We start from the raw sequence: 19,030 nt of genomic DNA, 5'->3' as shown, positions 1-19,030 counted from the left end.
AGAGTTTTAGCAAGCTGCCGCATTTTTCCTTTATTCCCCTAATTTGCATATTTTTGGCACTGACATTTGAACATGTTCTCAACTACACCCCTTGGTGCACCTGTACGTGAAATGCTAAGATGGTAGGTGCTGCGGTTTAGGAGTTTCTAATCTTAATTGACATACATACACACACACACACACCCACAACATACACACACACACACACACCACACAAGCACACACACACGCACACAAACACACATACAGACAGACATACATACATACACAGATATGCAAATGAACTGATTCATCTTTATAAGATAGCCTCTCATTGATTTTATATATATACCAAATGTGAGGTAAAAATGTTTCTGTTTCCTGAAAACCATGGCTTTTTGAATTTAAAATACCTGAAAATCTTAGAAAAATTGCAACAAATTTGCCTGTTTTCATTGAAAAATTTAACAAGTGAAATTCCACACTGAAAGATCTACATCTGTACATCATTTTTTAGGAACTATGCTACGACGTGTTATCAAATTTGATGCAGTATTTCTTAACTAATTACGCTTATAAGTAAATTTCATTAAATATGCAAATTAGACCTTAATTATTATGATACCGGTAAATGTCTTTGAACACTATTACAGGACTAGATTTTGTAAACTTTGCAGAATTTCTAAACACATCATCTTAATTATGAAAATTCATCAAATATGCAAATTAGCAAGTAATTGACTTAACACTGCTAAATGCCATTGCACACTATGGTAGTCCTGGGAGATCAACATCTGTACCACATTAGTCAAATTTGATGCAGGATTCCTTACATTAAACTTATCATAAATATTCATTAAATATGCAAATTAGCAATTAATTGACAAAATACTGATGTAAATCTTTGTCTGTTATCAGAATTGTGTGAGAAACACCAGTACTAAATTTCGTCACCATCTTTCTAGAAACCTAGCTTTTTCAAAATTCACTAATCATGCAATTTAGTACTAATTATTCACGCCACGCCAAAAACAATGGTTTTGCATATGTATTTTATAGTTTTATGTCCTTGTACCAAGTATGAAAAGAATTGGCTCAGGCACGTCTGAGATACCTGCATGCACAAATGCACAGACTCATGCAACCAATAAGTCCCTCTCTGAACTTACCTCCGTGGGACTAATGTGTGTACACAATGCAACAAGACCTCTAATATGTGATATTTCTTTGGAAAAATATCATATAGAAAATATAGTTTTACTGTACATAGAAAGATAACTGATATTTTTTTTGGAGAATATACATTTTCATGACACGTAAACGTTTTACTTAAATTTTTCTTGAAAACATTAATGCTTTCTATGATAAAATACGCATAATATCTCTGACACATTGAAATTGGTGGGATTCAAGATTGATCAACTTGCCATTTGGCACAGTGTATGAATGTGATATTCAAGATGGCTTACATCTATTTGAATATATTTCAATACATTTTAAAAAACACTAGAGACACACATACCCGGTAGATCATCCTACGATATGATAGAGACAGAAATACATGTTATGCTGTATAAAAGCTTGTTAGGAGGTTTTATTTACCATTAAATATCTGTATTACATTGTAAAAGAGTGATACACAATCAACCAAGTGTTCTTACATATGCAGGCCTTGGAAAATACTAACATATATTTTCCACAATTACAAAGGTTACAAATGCAATGTAATTTTGAACTACTGGAGGAATCAATTAAATCTTACATATGTGAGGAAGTTTCAAGTATACATCAGTGTACAGCTGATACAATGTCAATCCTGCCAATTGGGGATGAGATCATTATCCATGTAAATCAGCATTAAGTATTGTGATAAAAGTCTTTACTGTGTAACAAGAGAATTTCACAATACACAGCTTTAATACTTGGCTGCATATTTTTACAGGCATAATAGTGGAGGGCTTTTTCCAATTGACAATTGATGTCATGAATACATTCATTTCTAAACAACATGGAAACTCTCTTTTAATGGTTTGTGACATATTGGTAGCATTAAAAGTTCTCATTTGTAAGCAAGTGAAATGGCAGTGGATAGAGCTCAGCTGTGTTATGTAGAGTGTAGAGACTATTTCTGACACTTATTGATGAAGAGGGTGGAAATCTTTGCTAGCTCATTTCAGGACAGCTGTAAAAATACACAATGTCACAATAAGATCATCCGTAAGAACATGTCTGCCAAATATTAAAGCTATCAGATGAGCAGTTTTTGAGAAACAAAGTTTTTCACAAAAAATGGCAAAAACGGCCCCAAATAATACATGTTTGAGTCATGGCTAAGGACATGAAAAAATTGTAACAAAATGGTCGCCATGCGGCAATATTGGATCATATTGTAACACAAATTGATGTGCATATGTGTGATATAGGTCAATGTCCTTGTACCAACTTTGAATAAAATTGATGTTGAAAGTGCCCGATTTTTGGCTCCGTACATGAAATAATTATAATCAAAGTGAGACTTGAGTGGACATCGTGGGTCATCAGTATGTATTAGGGAGATGGTGCAGTGGCAAAGAATGTGAAATTTTCAGAAGAGTTACTTTCAGAATGTGCTTAGGAATACAATTCAGAATAACATTCAGACACTCACTATGTGAGATAATATTCTGTATATTCCAGAAGAGTCCTTTCAGAATGTGCTTTAGAATACAATTCAGAATAATATTCAGACACTCACTATGTGAGATATATTCTGTATATTCTAGAAGTAACAAGTCATTGACAATGACATAGTCCCCACTTGTAATAGGAGTATTAGTCTTGATGGGGCAGGGAAATGAGGTCATTAAGAAGTATCACTGGAGTGTATATGTTCAGATCTATGGACACATAGGTCTATGTCATTGTTCCCATTTTGAAACAAGAGGCATGTCTAAGTTATGGTTCTAAATCGGGAAAAAAGATCAGACCTCTAGCTGTATTGGCCTGCCAAGAAATACATATGTGCATAATAAATGAGGTACAAGATGTGACATCTTAAGGTCTACTATCCTATCAAAATTGAAGCGTAAAGAACTTGTGGTTACTGAGTTATGCATATATATGCATATTCAAGGTCAAAGGTCATCAAGGTCACGTGACTTTTGCGAAAAAAAACCATTGTATTGCTAATTAATCCATATATGCCAAAATTCAGACCTCTAGCTCTATTGGCTTGCCCACAATTATATATGGGCATAATTAATGAGGTAAAGCATGTGTTGTCATAAGGTCTCCCATCCTACTACATATAAAGGACATAGCACTTGTGGTTACTTATTTATTGACATAATCGTGTACTTTAGGTAAAAGGTTATCGAGGTCACATGACATTTTGTCAAAAAATTTCTATCCTATAGTCTGTCCCTATATACTAAAAATCATACATTTACCTCTATTGGCTTGCTCAAAATTAGATATGCACATAATTAATGAGGTACAATATGTGGCGTCATAAGGTGTCCCATCATACCAAATATGAAGGGTGTAGCACTTGTGGTTCCTGAGTTATGGACAAATATGTATATTTGAGGTCAAAGGTCATTGAGGTCACGTGACATTTTTTCAAAAAAATTGTATTGCTAAGTTATCCCTACATACCAAAAATCAGACCTCTAGCTCTATTGGCTCGCTCAAAATTAGATATGTGCATAATTAATGAGGAACAATATGTGGTGTCATAAGGTGTCCCATCATACCATATATGAAAGGTTTAGCACTTGTGGTTACCGAGTTATGGACAAATATGTATATTTGAGGTCAAAGGTCACGTGGGACATTTTGTCAAAGCGTCTGAGATATCTGCATGAACGGATGGACTCACATGGATGGACTAACGGACTGACATGACCCAATCTATGAGCCCCCTGGACTTTATCTGTGGGGACTAAAAACTGTGTCACTGCATCCTTTTTGCAATATGAATACGATGAGAAACTAAATTTTTATTTTTCTTGGCCTTATACATGGGAGTCTATGGACTGCCTTATACATGGGAGTCTATGGACTGCCTTATACATGGGAGTCTATGGACTGCCTTATACATGGGAGTCTATGGAGGTGAAAACTAAAAAGTCCTCTAACACGGCCAAATTGATCGCATTGTGAAACAAATCGACGTGCATCTGTATGAGGTAGAGTACTATCCTTTTACCAAGTTTGAACAAAATCGCTCCAGGCGTCTCTGAGATATCTGCGTGAACGAAAAAAGTCATAAAATATGCAAATGAGCAATTAATTAATAAGCCACACCCACCAAAATCTAATCAGATCTAAGTCTCATCATGATAATACCAAATACCAAATTGCATGACATTGGACCTAAGGGTTCTTAAGTTATGAGTGGAACAAAATCTGTCTACGGACGGACGGACGGACGGACGGACGGACAGACGGACGGACAGACGGATGGACGGACAGACGGACACACACACAGACATTGTGGCGACATAGGACACCTTTGGTGCTTCGCACCACGGTGTCCAATAACAAAATGGCTGTCATGCCGGCATATTGGATCATTTCGTGAAACAAATTGACGTGCATATGTATGATATAGGTCAATGTCCTTGTACCAACTTTGAATAAAATCGGTTGAGATGTGCCTGAGTTATGGCTCTGCACATAAAAAAATCGTAACAAAATGGCCACATGGCAGCCATATTGGATCATATCACAAAACAAATCAATTTGCATATGTATGATTTATGAAGTAATCCTTGTACCAAGTGTGAGTGAAATCGCTCCAGGCATCTCTGAGATATCTGCGTGAATGGACGCACGCATGCATGGACAGACGGATGCACGGACATGGCCAAACCTATAAGTCCCCCGGACGGTGTCCATGGGGACTAAAAAAATGACAAGAATTGCCTCAAAATACAAATTTGCATATTTCACTAAAATTTGAACAATTAACCTAACTGAGGTCACCGCAAGTGAAATGCATATAAAATTTCAAAGCAATCAGATAAGCAACTTCAGAGAAATAGATTTTGTGACCAAAAACAGCAAAAAAATACCTAAAATATAGAAATATGCAAATTCTGCACGAGTATCAAATTTCAAAGCAACCAGACAATTTATGTGATTTCAGAGAAGAGCGCAATTGTGATGGATGACGGACGGACGGATGATGGACGGAGGGAGAGATGGGCAATGACGTAAAAAAATCAGCCCATTTGATAAGCTCCGCATTGCTGACAGCAGAGCTAAAAGGCTGACAAACAACAATACATATCCACTCATTAGATTAGCTCTGCTTTGCTGATAGTGAAGCTTAAAAGCAAATTCACCCCCAAAAATGCTAAAAGTTGACGGATGACCAACAACAACACACACCTACCAGGGTACACAAGATAGGCTCATTCACACTAACTGCAGAGCTAAAATAGAAAACAGTTTGATTCCCTGTCTGTTCTTTTAAAGTTATATCCATTAGAATACAAATAAACAAGTGATGATTCGATTACATATATAATCTCTATTTTTCATAAGCTTGTCTGACTGCTAAAGGTGAATTTTGTTGAAATATTTTCACTTATTGCAACATACACCTTCGAGAAAATGGGACAGGCAACTGCTGTGGTTTCTTTGTGTAATCTTAGTAATATTGAAATATATTAAGTTTATTTGTCAAGCGGTCCCCAACAACAATACTTGGTACTTAACATTGAATCTCATGAACGATCAAACTGATGTTCTGAATATGTACACTTTGCTCTGGCATAGCGCGTTGCGAGTAATGAGGGTCGATGATTGCAAGCAATAGTTTTTTATCTCCAAAGCCAACTTCAGATGTAGTTTTGAGCTTTTTTTCTTGATGATGGAATGTGACTTGGTGTGCTGTATTCATAAGTTAGTCCCATTTGCAATAATCTGCAACATTCTCTGTATCCTTTTGTCCACAAGTTGACATTGCCTGAAATCCATATCGCACAAGCTTGAAGATATATCTCCTAGGGAGCCATCATTAGTTACAGCCTGGGGGTCAGATGAATGTGAAGGGGTCACCCAAAATATTGAAAGCTATAAGGGGGGTTATTCAAAATGTTGAGAGAAAGAAGGGGGGGGTTATTCAATTTTTGGTGCAAATGTATTGAAACACCTCTCAGATTGCCTACTTCACACATCAATTTCTACAAATTTTTACTCAGTAAAATTACACATTGAAAATACCTCTTAGATTACACCAAACTGCACCAATGCACACTACAATTTCTCAAACTTTTCCATGCAAGGGAGGGGAGCAAGCCAAGCGGACACTTTCCCCATCAGCCCTGCATGTTCTTCAATCTGTACTTTCAAAGTCTACCCTGTCGGATATCCTAGTGAGGACCCTGTTATGATACCCATACATACAACAAAACTGTATGTGGTTGTATACTGGTTATAGTGTGACCTTTGACATCTATGTTTTGTTGTGACTTTGAATTTCATTTTGTTGGTTTCACCTTGTTCAACCGTCATGAGATAACCAATGATTATCTAGCAGGGTACACAAGGATTTGAATGGTCTTCCCATTGCTGTATTTATGTAAATTGTAGAAATACATGTATTGAAATTTAACTTTGCAAAATTGAGTGTGGGGGTCAGTCAAAATTTCCATGTAAGGGAGGGGGGGTTACTCAAATTCATCATGGTTTGGGGGGTACTCAAAATTTAGAGTTTCCGACGAAATTCCTCCAACATCTCCTCTCCGACCTGTACTCCGTAAATAATGACAGCTCCCCATGAAATTTGGGCTCCAGTTGCTGTAATTTTTTGATGAATTTTTCACAATTTCTTTTGATATCAACTCCAGTTTTTTGTTCTTCTTCTGGAAGCTCATTGGGAAACAAAGTGTATCATACATGTGCACATTGCAATGTTATTGACAAGTATATGTAAATCTGGGTCCTGATTGACATGTACACCCTCTGGAGCAGAAAAGAAGTTATAATGGAATGTTTATAAACAATCATCACAAGTGACAACTAGCTACAGGTCCGTTAATATACTACAGAGATCACCATGATACTGAGGGGAGGCATGAAATAATAATTGTCTTTTCTCAGTGCTCTGAAAGTTGAATTTTTCCTCTCTATGAGCTGGATATATAATTATATAATTATATATCCAGGTATATAATTATATACCTTCAACAGTTCTGTACTAGCTGTATCTGATGATGCTTAGTATTGAGGGTTTTGTCTGTTAAGTTGCCCACTCTTTATCTGTGGTAGGTGCTATGGTTTAGGAGCCTCTGATCCTAACATACACAAATCTGTGTGCTGAGCAGTGTAAGGGTGCACGTCTCTCCACCATACTGACTAATAGGATATCCTCTACCAAATGGAGGTGCAATCCCACTGTCTTCATCTTGAGACAACTGTCCCTGGTGGTTGGTTCCTTTCTTTGAATGGTAAAATGCTGCCTTATAGTCGGTTTTGGATTTATCCTGCTTCCTCTTCTGCATGGATATACACACCTGTTCCCTAACATAGTAATAATAATAAACTCATGGAAGATAATCATGGACCAATCATGGAAGATAATAATTTCTCTTCACAAAAAGTTAGTTTATTTGTGTGTCACATATCCAAGAATTCTTGTAAAAAGAACAAATAAATTTATTTTTCTCTCCGCTATATGCATGTTTCTCTAACCTAGACATCTAAACCATACTTTTTCCTTCTTGCTCATGTCATATGTAATACAATGTAGATTGGCAACAACCAATGTCCTGCACAGTTTAAGAATGAGGATTGCTGTCACATGCATGTTGTGTATAATTCAGGATGAATTAGTGTAAAACTGATGTACCTACATAGTTGCAGCTGGCAATGTCAATTAAAATACAGAAATGTATCACTGATATTTTTGTGAACCTGTGATTCTAAATAGTATTCTTGTAATTGTAAACATGCTAAACATGTGTATAGCTATAAAGACAACTAACATAAAACACTTTGTGCAAGTTACAAGATACCAGTTCCAGCACATCTTTGCAACAGCCACTTGTGTATATATACTGTGGTGCAAGGACTAAAATGGAAATTTACCTGTTGTTTGATCATTTCCATTCATCTTTCGTAATAATGTCATGATCCAAGTCCAATCCAAAGCCTTCCACTTTGTCTTTAATGCTCTTTGTCAAGGTCAATGGTATTTCTCATCCTTGATATTGCGCAGCATGCACTGCTGATCCTGAATTGTAAACACATAGACTCGTGATTACTTATAACTCTTTAAATAACAATGATAACCGGAATGATTAAAATACATTTGGTGATGGGATGTACTACAATGAATTGCAAACACTCTGTATGTCCTTAACCCTAATGATGATAAGCATTAGACACATGTAAACATTCTAAATCACGTGTGCATACCAGATGTATTCTCTCATTGGAATATACTTCATCATAACAGTTTTATGGATCCTACGAATGAAGCTACATGTATTAAATGTCTAGTCATGTGCATTTATCATATCATCTGCATTTCAATAGGCAATTCATAGAGTGCCAAGTGGCAAGAAAATTTTTTAGTAAATTCAGCTAAATAAGAGAAAATAACTTTACCAAAAATGTGTAAGCCATGGTTATCACAACAAAGTTACTGATTAAATAGTATGGTAGAGGTGTAATACATTTGATCTACTCAAGAGGGTATTTTAAAAAAAGGACTACAAATGTGTATGACAACAGCAGTGTTTCCGCTGCCATTCGCAAGAGCGTGAAATGGCAAATGAAATGTCTGCAGATTGGGAAATATTTTTCAATTATCCTTCGCCAAACTGGTCTGTGCTATTTTTCAGGGGGCTGATCGAGAGTGCAGTTAAAGCCGCACTTTTCAATCCCAGGTTCTCGCATTAGTGGAGTTCTTCTCCAAGTCAAACACTTGGCCAGTACGATGTTTGATTTCTATAACATTAATTACACAAACTGATCTCACTTTTATCACCTTTTGCTAATCCTGCAAACAGAGTTTATACAAGCGTTTGATTGACGGTCAGTTTAAATCGCCAACAGTCACAACAAACACTCGAATTTCCTAAAAAATTGTCTTCTAGTCGCGTTAGACTTTTAATATAACCACAGAGTCCGATCGGCAGCAACTTCACGCTCACCGCTTGGCAGTCTGTCTGCCTTCTTGTGGCAAAGTGGCATTTTCTGGAGCGTGTAATCTTGTGTTGACTGTTTGCTGTCCACTAACACAATGAACGCTGCTATAGCTTTTGCGTCCTTTTAAAGGGAGGCTCCACCTTTAAAAGGCAGAGAGATTTTTTAACATCCCTGGCTGGTCATTCTTTCCTTGCTTTAGTGTGCAGTCTCAGAAAACTATTATAATCAGTAACTTATGAAGTTATATGCCATGCTTTCAGATGGCTGCATGCAATGACCTTGTTATTTTATGACAAGTGCTTTGTAAACAATGCTTAACATAGTCAGGAAATACTGATTGCAGTGTATTTCAAAAACTAAGCAGACAACAGCAGCCAATGACAGCAAGGGTGGTGAATAAAATGAAACCAGTGTTTCAAAAACGTCACCGTAGGACACTACTGCAGCAAACTCAGAGGCAGCTATTAATGAGCACAGTGTGGTAAACTGTCAATTGGATGACGTCCTGAGCCAAACTTCATGCAAATGTTATAACCTATGCAAATACAATGACCCAGGCCTATCCACAAAACAATTACTCAGCATCGCAGGTGACTCTGGACTATCCAGAATACACATACAGGTACCTGCTATGGAAGATGACCCAGGCCTATCCTGAAAAAAATACAGGTACACATTTTTGAAAATGACCTGGGCCTATCCTGAATACGATACAGGTACAGACTGTTTGTATTAATGATAGGCCTTAGTCATCTCCCATTTTGTATTCTATATAGGCCAGCTGATTCATCATACATGTACATACTGTGTGCATGTATGTGTATTGGCTTAGGCCATCCTCCATTGCATATATTATGTGTATTGTGGATATATGTCTGTGCCATCTTCCATACCATGTGAATGCATTTGGATTGAGGATAGGCCCGGGTTATCTTCCATACTGTGTACATGTATTTGTGGATATAGGCAGGGGTCACCTCCTGCCATGATGTGACCCGTAGGAAACGTGCAGATCTTCATTTAGCTGCAGCAGATCGGTTTCAGAGCTGTGACAGCTCAAACCAGCTTTAATGCAGATCTGCACAGAGCGTTTGGAGCTGTCATTTGTCTGCTGCAGATTCGAGTGTCTCTAGAAGACGAAATGCAGACTTGTGCAGCTCTTGGCCGATCGGTCAACAGCCGTTATGCAGCTCAAATCGTTTGAAGTAAACTTTGTTGACGCTACAATTGTCACAGCTCTATGGCAGCTCGAAACAGTTCACTGGCAGCAAAACATGAGCCAGTCAAGGTATATATAAGGGTAGGCACCACCGTAGTTGAGTTTTCGTTTCTAGTAGAGTGAAGTTATAAGGACGGTCAGGTATTTAATGAGTTCAGTCCATTTTCAAATTAAAATTTGCGTGCGTCCGTTTTGTAGTTGAGTTTTCGTTTCTAGTAGAGTGAAGTTATAAGGACGGTCAGGTATTTAATGAGTTCAGTCCATTTTCAAATTAAAATTTGCGTGCGTCCGTTTTGCGATCTCGGCTCAGAAAATTGATCGAGTACGCGTGTACGTGTACATGTAGTCTATCAGCGTAATCCTATGGGCACACATATAAAAACGCCGGGAAAGCCCTGTGCATCAATGAGAAGTTGCCTTATAATTATCAACGTGTCTTCCTCAGAATCATTGTTCATTCGATATTAAGCTGTGCTCCGTTTTACCTTTGATATTTGTAGATCCGAGCACTGCTACTTTTGCTACTCCCCACAGGTCCGAACATCAAATCATAGACCCTTGAGAAAAACGTGTACGTTGCATGTTGTTGTTGGTTAGGCTGCATCACGCATGATGACGTCATTTATCATGTGAAAAGTTGTCCGCGATTGGTCAGATTCGCTAAATGACCCAGGTCACGCAGGTCAAAGTGTTAGCGGCAAGACACATCGACCGTTAATCTACACGTATTGAATTAGCTTCAGGGTTACTCTGTCATGTTTCTTTGCTAAACTTTGGATGAAATTTCGCCGAAAACGGTATCCAAACTTTGATAAAATGGTAGCAAATTGAACGAGTATACTTGACGACATATTCAACGTACCAATAGGTCTCGCCGTCAGGAGAAATGAGGTCAAACCATGGATATATTGCCTGCAATTGCAAACGGCATTGCAAACCGCATACCGATTCTAATGATACTATAGGTAAGTTACTTTGACATATCTCCTTTATATGCGTTTTTTATTTGTACAGACTTTTCTGAAGATTACATTCGGTATATGGAGGATATCTAGTTGCTTCAAAGTTCAAGCCAGGCATCAGTAAAACTTCCGATTTGCGATTGTACGGTTCAAGAAGACAGGGTGCTGAAATAATATACACAGTCAATCCAACACAATTGTCATCAATAAAATTGCCAATTTTCGATCACCATGTAATCAGTGTTTCATCTAGGCTTTTGATCTGCTTCATGAAAATGCTGTTGAAACAATATTTTCCGTACGCTGATTTTGCATATGAAAGCCTGCCAGTTGAGAGTTACGTGTATGTTCACAAAGTTCATTGCCCTAGCCCGATACGGTTTCTGTGTCACATTATCTCTGTACGATTGAGAAAAGGAGACAAACTGAAGTTTTTATGCATTGTATTGATGTCCATAACACTCTGAAAATAATTCTGATAGCAAAATCGACACGAACAATCGGACTTTATTGTCACAGAAACGTGTTCAGTGCAGACGGCATGCAATGAAAGTCACAAGCAAACTGTGGTGTCAATGGCCCACACAATGGGTCCTGTTTTTGAATTCAGTGAACAGACAAACTTATTTTTCGGGGCAAATAAACCCGTACAAGTTACAAGTTAAGTTCCCCAAAATTTTAAAATCCCCTCGAAAATTCCAGTGGAAGGCGACCAATCCCCCACCCTGGTGTAGTATCCTAGATGAAACAGTGTACCGGTAATATGGTTCAGTCTTTGCCAGCCTGCAGCCTTGCTTCTCTTCCTTTTTCATCGACAGGCCTTAACTGGCTTATTGATAAGTTCGCTAACCGCTAATGTAAATTCCCACTGGATTTTAAAAGCTACGTGAACCTTTTGTCTGCACTTAAGCACTGTAAATCATATATTTTCACATTTCAGTAACTTGTGTTTCTCATTCTTCTATCATTTCAGAGTTCATCTGTGACTGGTATTAAGGCTTCACGTTGAAGGAAAACTTCACAGTTTTACACTATAAAAGAATCAAAAACGCGAGCGATTAAATTTAGAGCGTAGCCTTACATGTAGCATTGTGTCGTTTCAGCATGGAAATCCCTTGGTTTGAGTGAGTAAACAGAATTTGTAAACATGTTTGCTGCGAAGTGATTTTACATAAAGTAACACTTTTATTTCCCATGGTCCATCTGGGTGAATTGTATCTATTTAAATTACACCCTCGCGATTCTTCTTTCTCATTAAATGCCAAACAAATGTGTATTGCTTGATATATAGTTTGATGTCCTTTCCATATAGAGGATCTCAATTTCATTACTACTACCGGTATTTGTTCAAAGCTTCCTATATTTATTCTATACATCAGAATAACTTTTGTTGGAATTGATAAGTACTGGAGATATTTGAATAAACTACAAGAACTTTGATCTATTTTACAATGCTGAGATTAACTCTTCACAATTTCTCAGAAGAAGTTTGATTCATCAAACAATGCTGAGGTAAACATCTCACAATATCTCCAACATCAGTTGTTCATGACAGTAAACTTGGACTAGTTTGTACTAGTTTTGATATAACATTATGCTAGCTTCATAAAGGTTTTAGACTTTTTTCCTTTGTTGTATTCAGTGCAATTTTTCCTGTAACCTTTAGTAATAAATGAGTGTTTCTTCATCCTACATCAGGTGTTATCTTTTTTTACTCACATGTGAGCTAGTTCACTGGTATGGTAACTTTGATGAGGTGTGTCACATTTATCTAACAGGGTGACGAGGATCTCCAGCTGCTTGTGTTGTATTGTTGTGAGCCATTGAAGTGAGCATGACATGAGGTAGAAATAAATATATTTTTGTGTGTACAAATAAAATATGACCCATTACATGCAGTATGATAATGGTGAATGAGCAATGTCCATTTTGAGCTGTTATATGTCTTCAAGTGGTCTAATATGAGCTGCTGTATGTCTGCAGGTCATAAGTCATGGGCTGAAAGTTGTCTGCAATGAGCTGTGGCATGTCTGCAGGTCAAAAGTCATGGGCTGAAAGTTGTCTGCTATGAGCTGCTGTATGTCTGCAGGTCAAAAGTCACGGGCTGCATTTGAGCTGTCATGTGTATGTCATTGATCTGCATACCATGCCCCATGAGCGGCAATTTGCAGCTCAAAGCTAATTACATATGCACAAAATCAGACCATTTGTAGATATCTGCAAGTGATCTGCTACAGCCGAGCTGCGAAGATCTGCAACAGCCATCTGGCAGGTCTGCAGGTTTGGTAAGGGACACGTACTGAGTAACACTGTATTGTGGATAGGCATTGGTCATAATATTTGCATGAAGATATGCCCAGGATGTTGTCCTGTTGAATGTTTACTACGCTGAACAACAAGCAGCACACTGCGACATGCTAAGTCGTGTTCGAGTACAATTAAGCAAAAAAGATAATTGCACAGGTTGTCCGCAGAGTTGCAGGGTAGTAGTAGTTACAAAAAAGAAAGTGTACCAGGAATAGTTTGTTGAATTTCCATGACTAGTGTTTTAATAAGAGAAGAGTCAGCTTTTTTTTTCTGTAAGACATATAAAGTGGCCAGACAGGACATTTTAAAATACATGTATACACCCAGTTTGATTTTGAAACTATTAAGCATTTACTGCTTGGAGTACACCTTCTTTAAGTGAACAGTTGGTTTAATAATCAGACTCTGTGATTGGAGAACTGAAAGCACTTGATGATTGAGGCAGAAGCTATGGATCTTTCAAAGGAAACATCTTGAAGTTACCCTGTCAATGATGCAATACTTGTAATACATCTTGATACATTTACAAAAGTGCAAAATTAAGTCACATAAGTGTGTGGCACACAGGAAATAAAATTTGTTGTGAATGTTATTAAGAAAGCAGTTTGTTCCATAAAAAAATAGTTGTTTATTTTCATTGCCACTAATTATCAGTCGGTCAGGATGAGTCCTACTTAAATTTTTAAATCACAAATGTCCAATGGACCTGGTAATGTATTACCTTGAATAGAAATGATTATTGGACCAGTTTAATGTCATCTTGCCACTGTAGCAACTGATAGGACCCACCTGAGTATATATATACAACTGTCAGTTGGATAAAAATCATAAATGCAATTACATGTAATTTTGATGGCTATAGTTCTGGCTAATCAATTTTGGTCTCAATTAGCCAGAATGGTTTAAGGAAAATTTACCCAGTTGAAACACTGAACAGTGTAAGTACAAACCTGTGCCACAGCAAGGACCCATTGTCTTAGGAAAATAAATATATTGATGAAAGATTCCCTCAATTCCACAGGTTTTGCTCTGCATTGATGACAACACCATCATCTCTGTTCAGTGTTGGCTCTCTGCATAGCCACACACTGTGTATATGCTTTGCAATGGAGGATGGCATTGTCACTATGTTGCTTTTCACCTGGTTGTCATTGCCCAGTATGCACTGCCTCAGCAAGGGATCTTGAATCTGATTGGGTGAAAAGAAACATTAACTTGAATCATGCAATGTAAATATTATCTCCTGCAAATTGCTGACATTAGTTTACATCAGTTCATTCTAAAACATGGCTTTTTATATGCAAGATAAGACAACTTGATTGTTTATGACTTCTGTAATTTTAATTAAACCTTTCATCACTGGTATAACTTTGCCCTAAACCCATTGTAATCACTGGTGATTGTGGACCTTTTTAAAGGAAACAGGTACATAATGTAGGTCAAGACGTGTATTCAAGCAAGTAGCAATATCTTTATATATTTATTTCAAAGAAAGACCAACAGGAACAAGTCACATTAACAGGCTCCATAAAATAAACATAATAATATGAATGCATGAAGTACAATAAACAATAAACAACAAACAACAAACTATATGAAACCATTAAAAATGTACAAATTTAAGCATGGCATTCTGACCAAGCATCTGAAACTTTGACAAGATAAAGTGTTGTCAATGGCAGGGTTGGAAATGCACGATTCATTTAAAGTAGCCATACATCTTTGAAGAGCCAAGTACCTAAAAACATCGAGTTTTATACTGCGAGTTCTTGTACATGTAGTTTACTGAGAAACATCAAAATTAATATGAAACATGATTGGGACAATCATACATATTATTCACATATTTGTATAAAAATATAAATAATCTCTAATGATAAAGAGGCTAAAGGTTAAAACGCTTGCAGAATTATCCATAATTATTTCAGCTGTAAGGATGCTATGTTTGAAACAGAAGAACTTCATGAATTTCATTTGCACTTGCTCTATTTTGTCCTGTTGAATTTTTTGCCAAGGAGATCACACTACAGACGCATATTCTGAAATACTTACATGTATTAAAGTTACGTAGAGAGCATTGAGGGAGTTGATGTTGAAGAAAGTATTACAATTCCGCCAAATAAAACCGAGCATGTGAAAAGCTTAACTGATAACGAACGAGACATGTGCAGGAAATTGAAAATCAAATCTTACCTGATGAAGGATTTTGTCAAAGAGCAGTTATCAATCTTTTGATTCTTGTTCCTTCTAAGTTTCACATACATGTACCTCTGAGGCTTTACGACCAGGTTACGCAAGGTATACTAACAGCTGTAGGCAAATGTCAACGAATACAATGAATTAGAATCTTGCAGATAGTCCTATTTCTCACCGTCTGTACAATGGATACTCAACTTTCTAATCATAGAATCTATGATATATGGGTCAAAAGATCAGTAAAATCATACACTCATTCATAATGTATTACCATGCTATAGACATCTCATTTAATTGGTGGAGCAAAACCATGTGACTGACCACAAATACACAGTAATGGTTTGTTTTGATGTCCATGAATATAAATAATGCTGCTAACATTGTGACTTTTCATCAAAAATGTAAATTGTCATTGTACAAAGATCATAATCAATCACAAAAACAAATGAAGCACTTGTGGCCCAAGTTATACATTTTTTTAAAAATCTCCAGATTTGACAAATTTTTAGGGTGGCCATGACTGTGCATTGCTTATTACATGCCTTGATGTGAGTGCAAATCAATGAATTGATTTGAAAGGAACATCCGGGGAGTTAGGGGGTCGGTGAACGACGTACTGACTGGTTTCCATGGTTACCAAGGCCAGTGAAGCCCTACAATGTTTTCGACATCTAAGTAGACCCTGAATGATAGATGTAAAATATACATGTGCACACTTCTATTTTGACTTTCGTTAAAATCCGTTTGATGCTGGTCAATAATGGTAAAACTGTTTGAAAATGTCCAGCATATAACTGAATGTCATACAGCATTTATAACCAGAGGCATGTAATAAAAATATTGTTGCCTGAATACATGGGTTTATGTGCCCTCGCAGCAGGAAACGATTTGCCATCCTGGTGTCTGGCAAATTGTCACCTGTTCTCTGGCACATAAACCCATGTATTCAGGCAATATTGCACAAGTTCTGGGGCTCCGTTGTCTTTCACATGGGAAATTTTTGTAAATATTGATGATTTTCTAGGGTTTGTTGGTAATATCATGGAAATAACAGGCTCTGCCCCGACCATTAACGTTTATCTATAGGCTTTGGCAAGACTGAAAGCCAAAATAAGCTTGCTCGCTAAGCCTTGTAAATTCTTGACTTTCCTCTCGCCCTTGGCCATAAATGAATAATAATGGTCAGAGCATCACCCATTATTTCTATAACATTAATTACATTAATCATAATTAATATTGTTAAAATATCTGTGATAAGGGCATTTATGTACAAGAAATTAAATTTTGGAATTTCACCAAATGCACTACATGGATTATATGTGGCCTCTGTTCATTTACCTGCCAGCCTTTCCCCTGAACCGGAAGTTTACAAGGTCCCGTTCGATTGATTTCCCTGAACGCTACATGTAAACAATAATTGTAGAGCGGACTTTCAGACCTTCAGAATGAAAATGATTATCAAATCTGTGACTCCATGAAAGTTAAATATGCAATAATTTGCAAAGTTAAATATTAACTATGCACACACCGGAGTTTTTATACACCAGTTTAGCATGGAGCTAGAAATGGTGTATTTGTTCCTAGCTCCATGAGTGTATAGGTAAGGAAACTGTGAACACACACTCATGCTTACGATCCATGATACTGTACAGCATGTAAACCATTTTACTTGACAAAAATTTCGTCAGTGCATGCACTGTCCGAACATAAAGCATACGGGCTCGGCACAGCTGCTTCCGATCCCGTGAGAACAAGCTTGATCTCACCATGGAGGTAATCTCTCGTTCTACCTCCATGATCTCACAGTGTGACCTCTATCCGTATGATACCTCCTGGCCGCTGATGCCATATCGTTTTAATCAAACATCTCTGTACAGTACACTGAATCGCCAGCGTATGTAATGCAATTCAGCTCCCGTACGTATGTACGTGTACGTGTTCCACATATGAAAAAAATCTAAGACACGAACACGAAAAAAGAACGTGTGTGACTATAAGCAAGTACACTACGTAGCCCTGCGTACAGGTCTGTATTCCCGGCGTTACGGCCTCCGCCACGCCTGAGACCTGTACGCATGGCGATACTTATACAGTGAATCATCAGGTTACCTCAGCTGACGAAAGGGGTAAAAACCCCAGCTCTGCGTGGCAGCAGGGCAATGTTTTACCGGCGTTATACGGCGGGAGGCCGTATAACCCGGTAAAAACCAGTCCTGCCACGCACAGCTAATATACCCATGCCGTGAATAACCTGCGGTTTCGTGCAACGTTCACTCTTTCGATCCTCGGCGGTTCTAGCGTATGACCATATGTTGACACAACTGTCACACCACATATGATCGACTATATACACCGAAATCAGTGCAATGAATATATCAAATTCAGTCAATTCGAGTATAATATGATCGAGCGTACCTCTGCGTGGCAGGGCTGTAAGTGTGTTCACCGTCCCTCCACCCACGAGGGAGGGGCGGTGGTGTGTTGAACCATGGCATGGTTGAACACACAGTCGACTCGTGGCACGCACGCACAGCTACTAACATATTTTAATTGGCAGTACAGAAGTACTTACGTGGGAGGATGGACTTCACAACTCGAGCAAATAAGTTATCATCAGAGCTGTTACCCTACAACGGTGAGACTTGGCTTGAGTACGATGTAGCCTATACGGCGCCGCGTTGAGTTAACTTTCGCCGAGGCCAAGGGTTTCATTCTGCCTCCACAGTACCGGTCACCGCGCCGACCGTGTGCGGTCAGCGAAACATAGGTCCGCTTTACACATGTATATCCTTCCATGACAAGCAATCAAGTACGCCATTCTCAGCTTTATTTCGACAATACGTCAACGAAACTGAATGTTCAAATTTTACAGAATGCTTTATACAATACAAACCAACACTTCTAACACATTAAGCTTTCAATTGTAGTGTTAATTTAGCTTCGCTACACTTCGCGACACTTGTTCTCATTTGCATACAACTTTGTATATCGCTTCTTGCACTAGATGGACTTCGATTTCGTAAATGTGATGTCCATGCAGTGAGTTTGGGTTGGCGCGCTTATAATGCAATCTTCGCCCGCCTGCGGTCCGATATCCCGCATTTATTAGCGATATTTATCTGTTTTGACTTGACCAAAGTTGGCAAAACTTGCTATGTACATTAAAGATACTATGATACAAGATTATTGAAAGTCATTTGACATTTTTTTCGGCCAATTCCCA

The 19,030-nt window shown here is 37.8% G+C and overlaps 1 long non-coding RNA gene across 1 annotated transcript; it reads right to left on the bottom strand.

Annotated features, from left to right (window-relative positions):
• Positions 1 to 6,145: 6,145 nt before the first annotated feature.
• Positions 6,146 to 18,818, bottom strand: LOC139134810 (uncharacterized). The gene is made up of 5 exons (XR_011552879.1): positions 18,380 to 18,818; positions 15,805 to 15,921; positions 14,562 to 14,800; positions 8,059 to 8,203; positions 6,146 to 7,491 (listed from the first exon to the last, which is right to left on the bottom strand). It is a non-coding gene; the product is annotated as an uncharacterized lncRNA (long non-coding RNA).
• Positions 18,819 to 19,030: the final 212 nt, after the last annotated feature.

This window comes from Ptychodera flava, chromosome 6 (genome assembly GCF_041260155.1).
Source record: "Ptychodera flava strain L36383 chromosome 6, AS_Pfla_20210202, whole genome shotgun sequence".
NCBI lineage: Eukaryota > Metazoa > Hemichordata > Enteropneusta > Ptychoderidae > Ptychodera > Ptychodera flava.
This window is presented reverse-complemented; position numbering and strand designations above follow the sequence as displayed.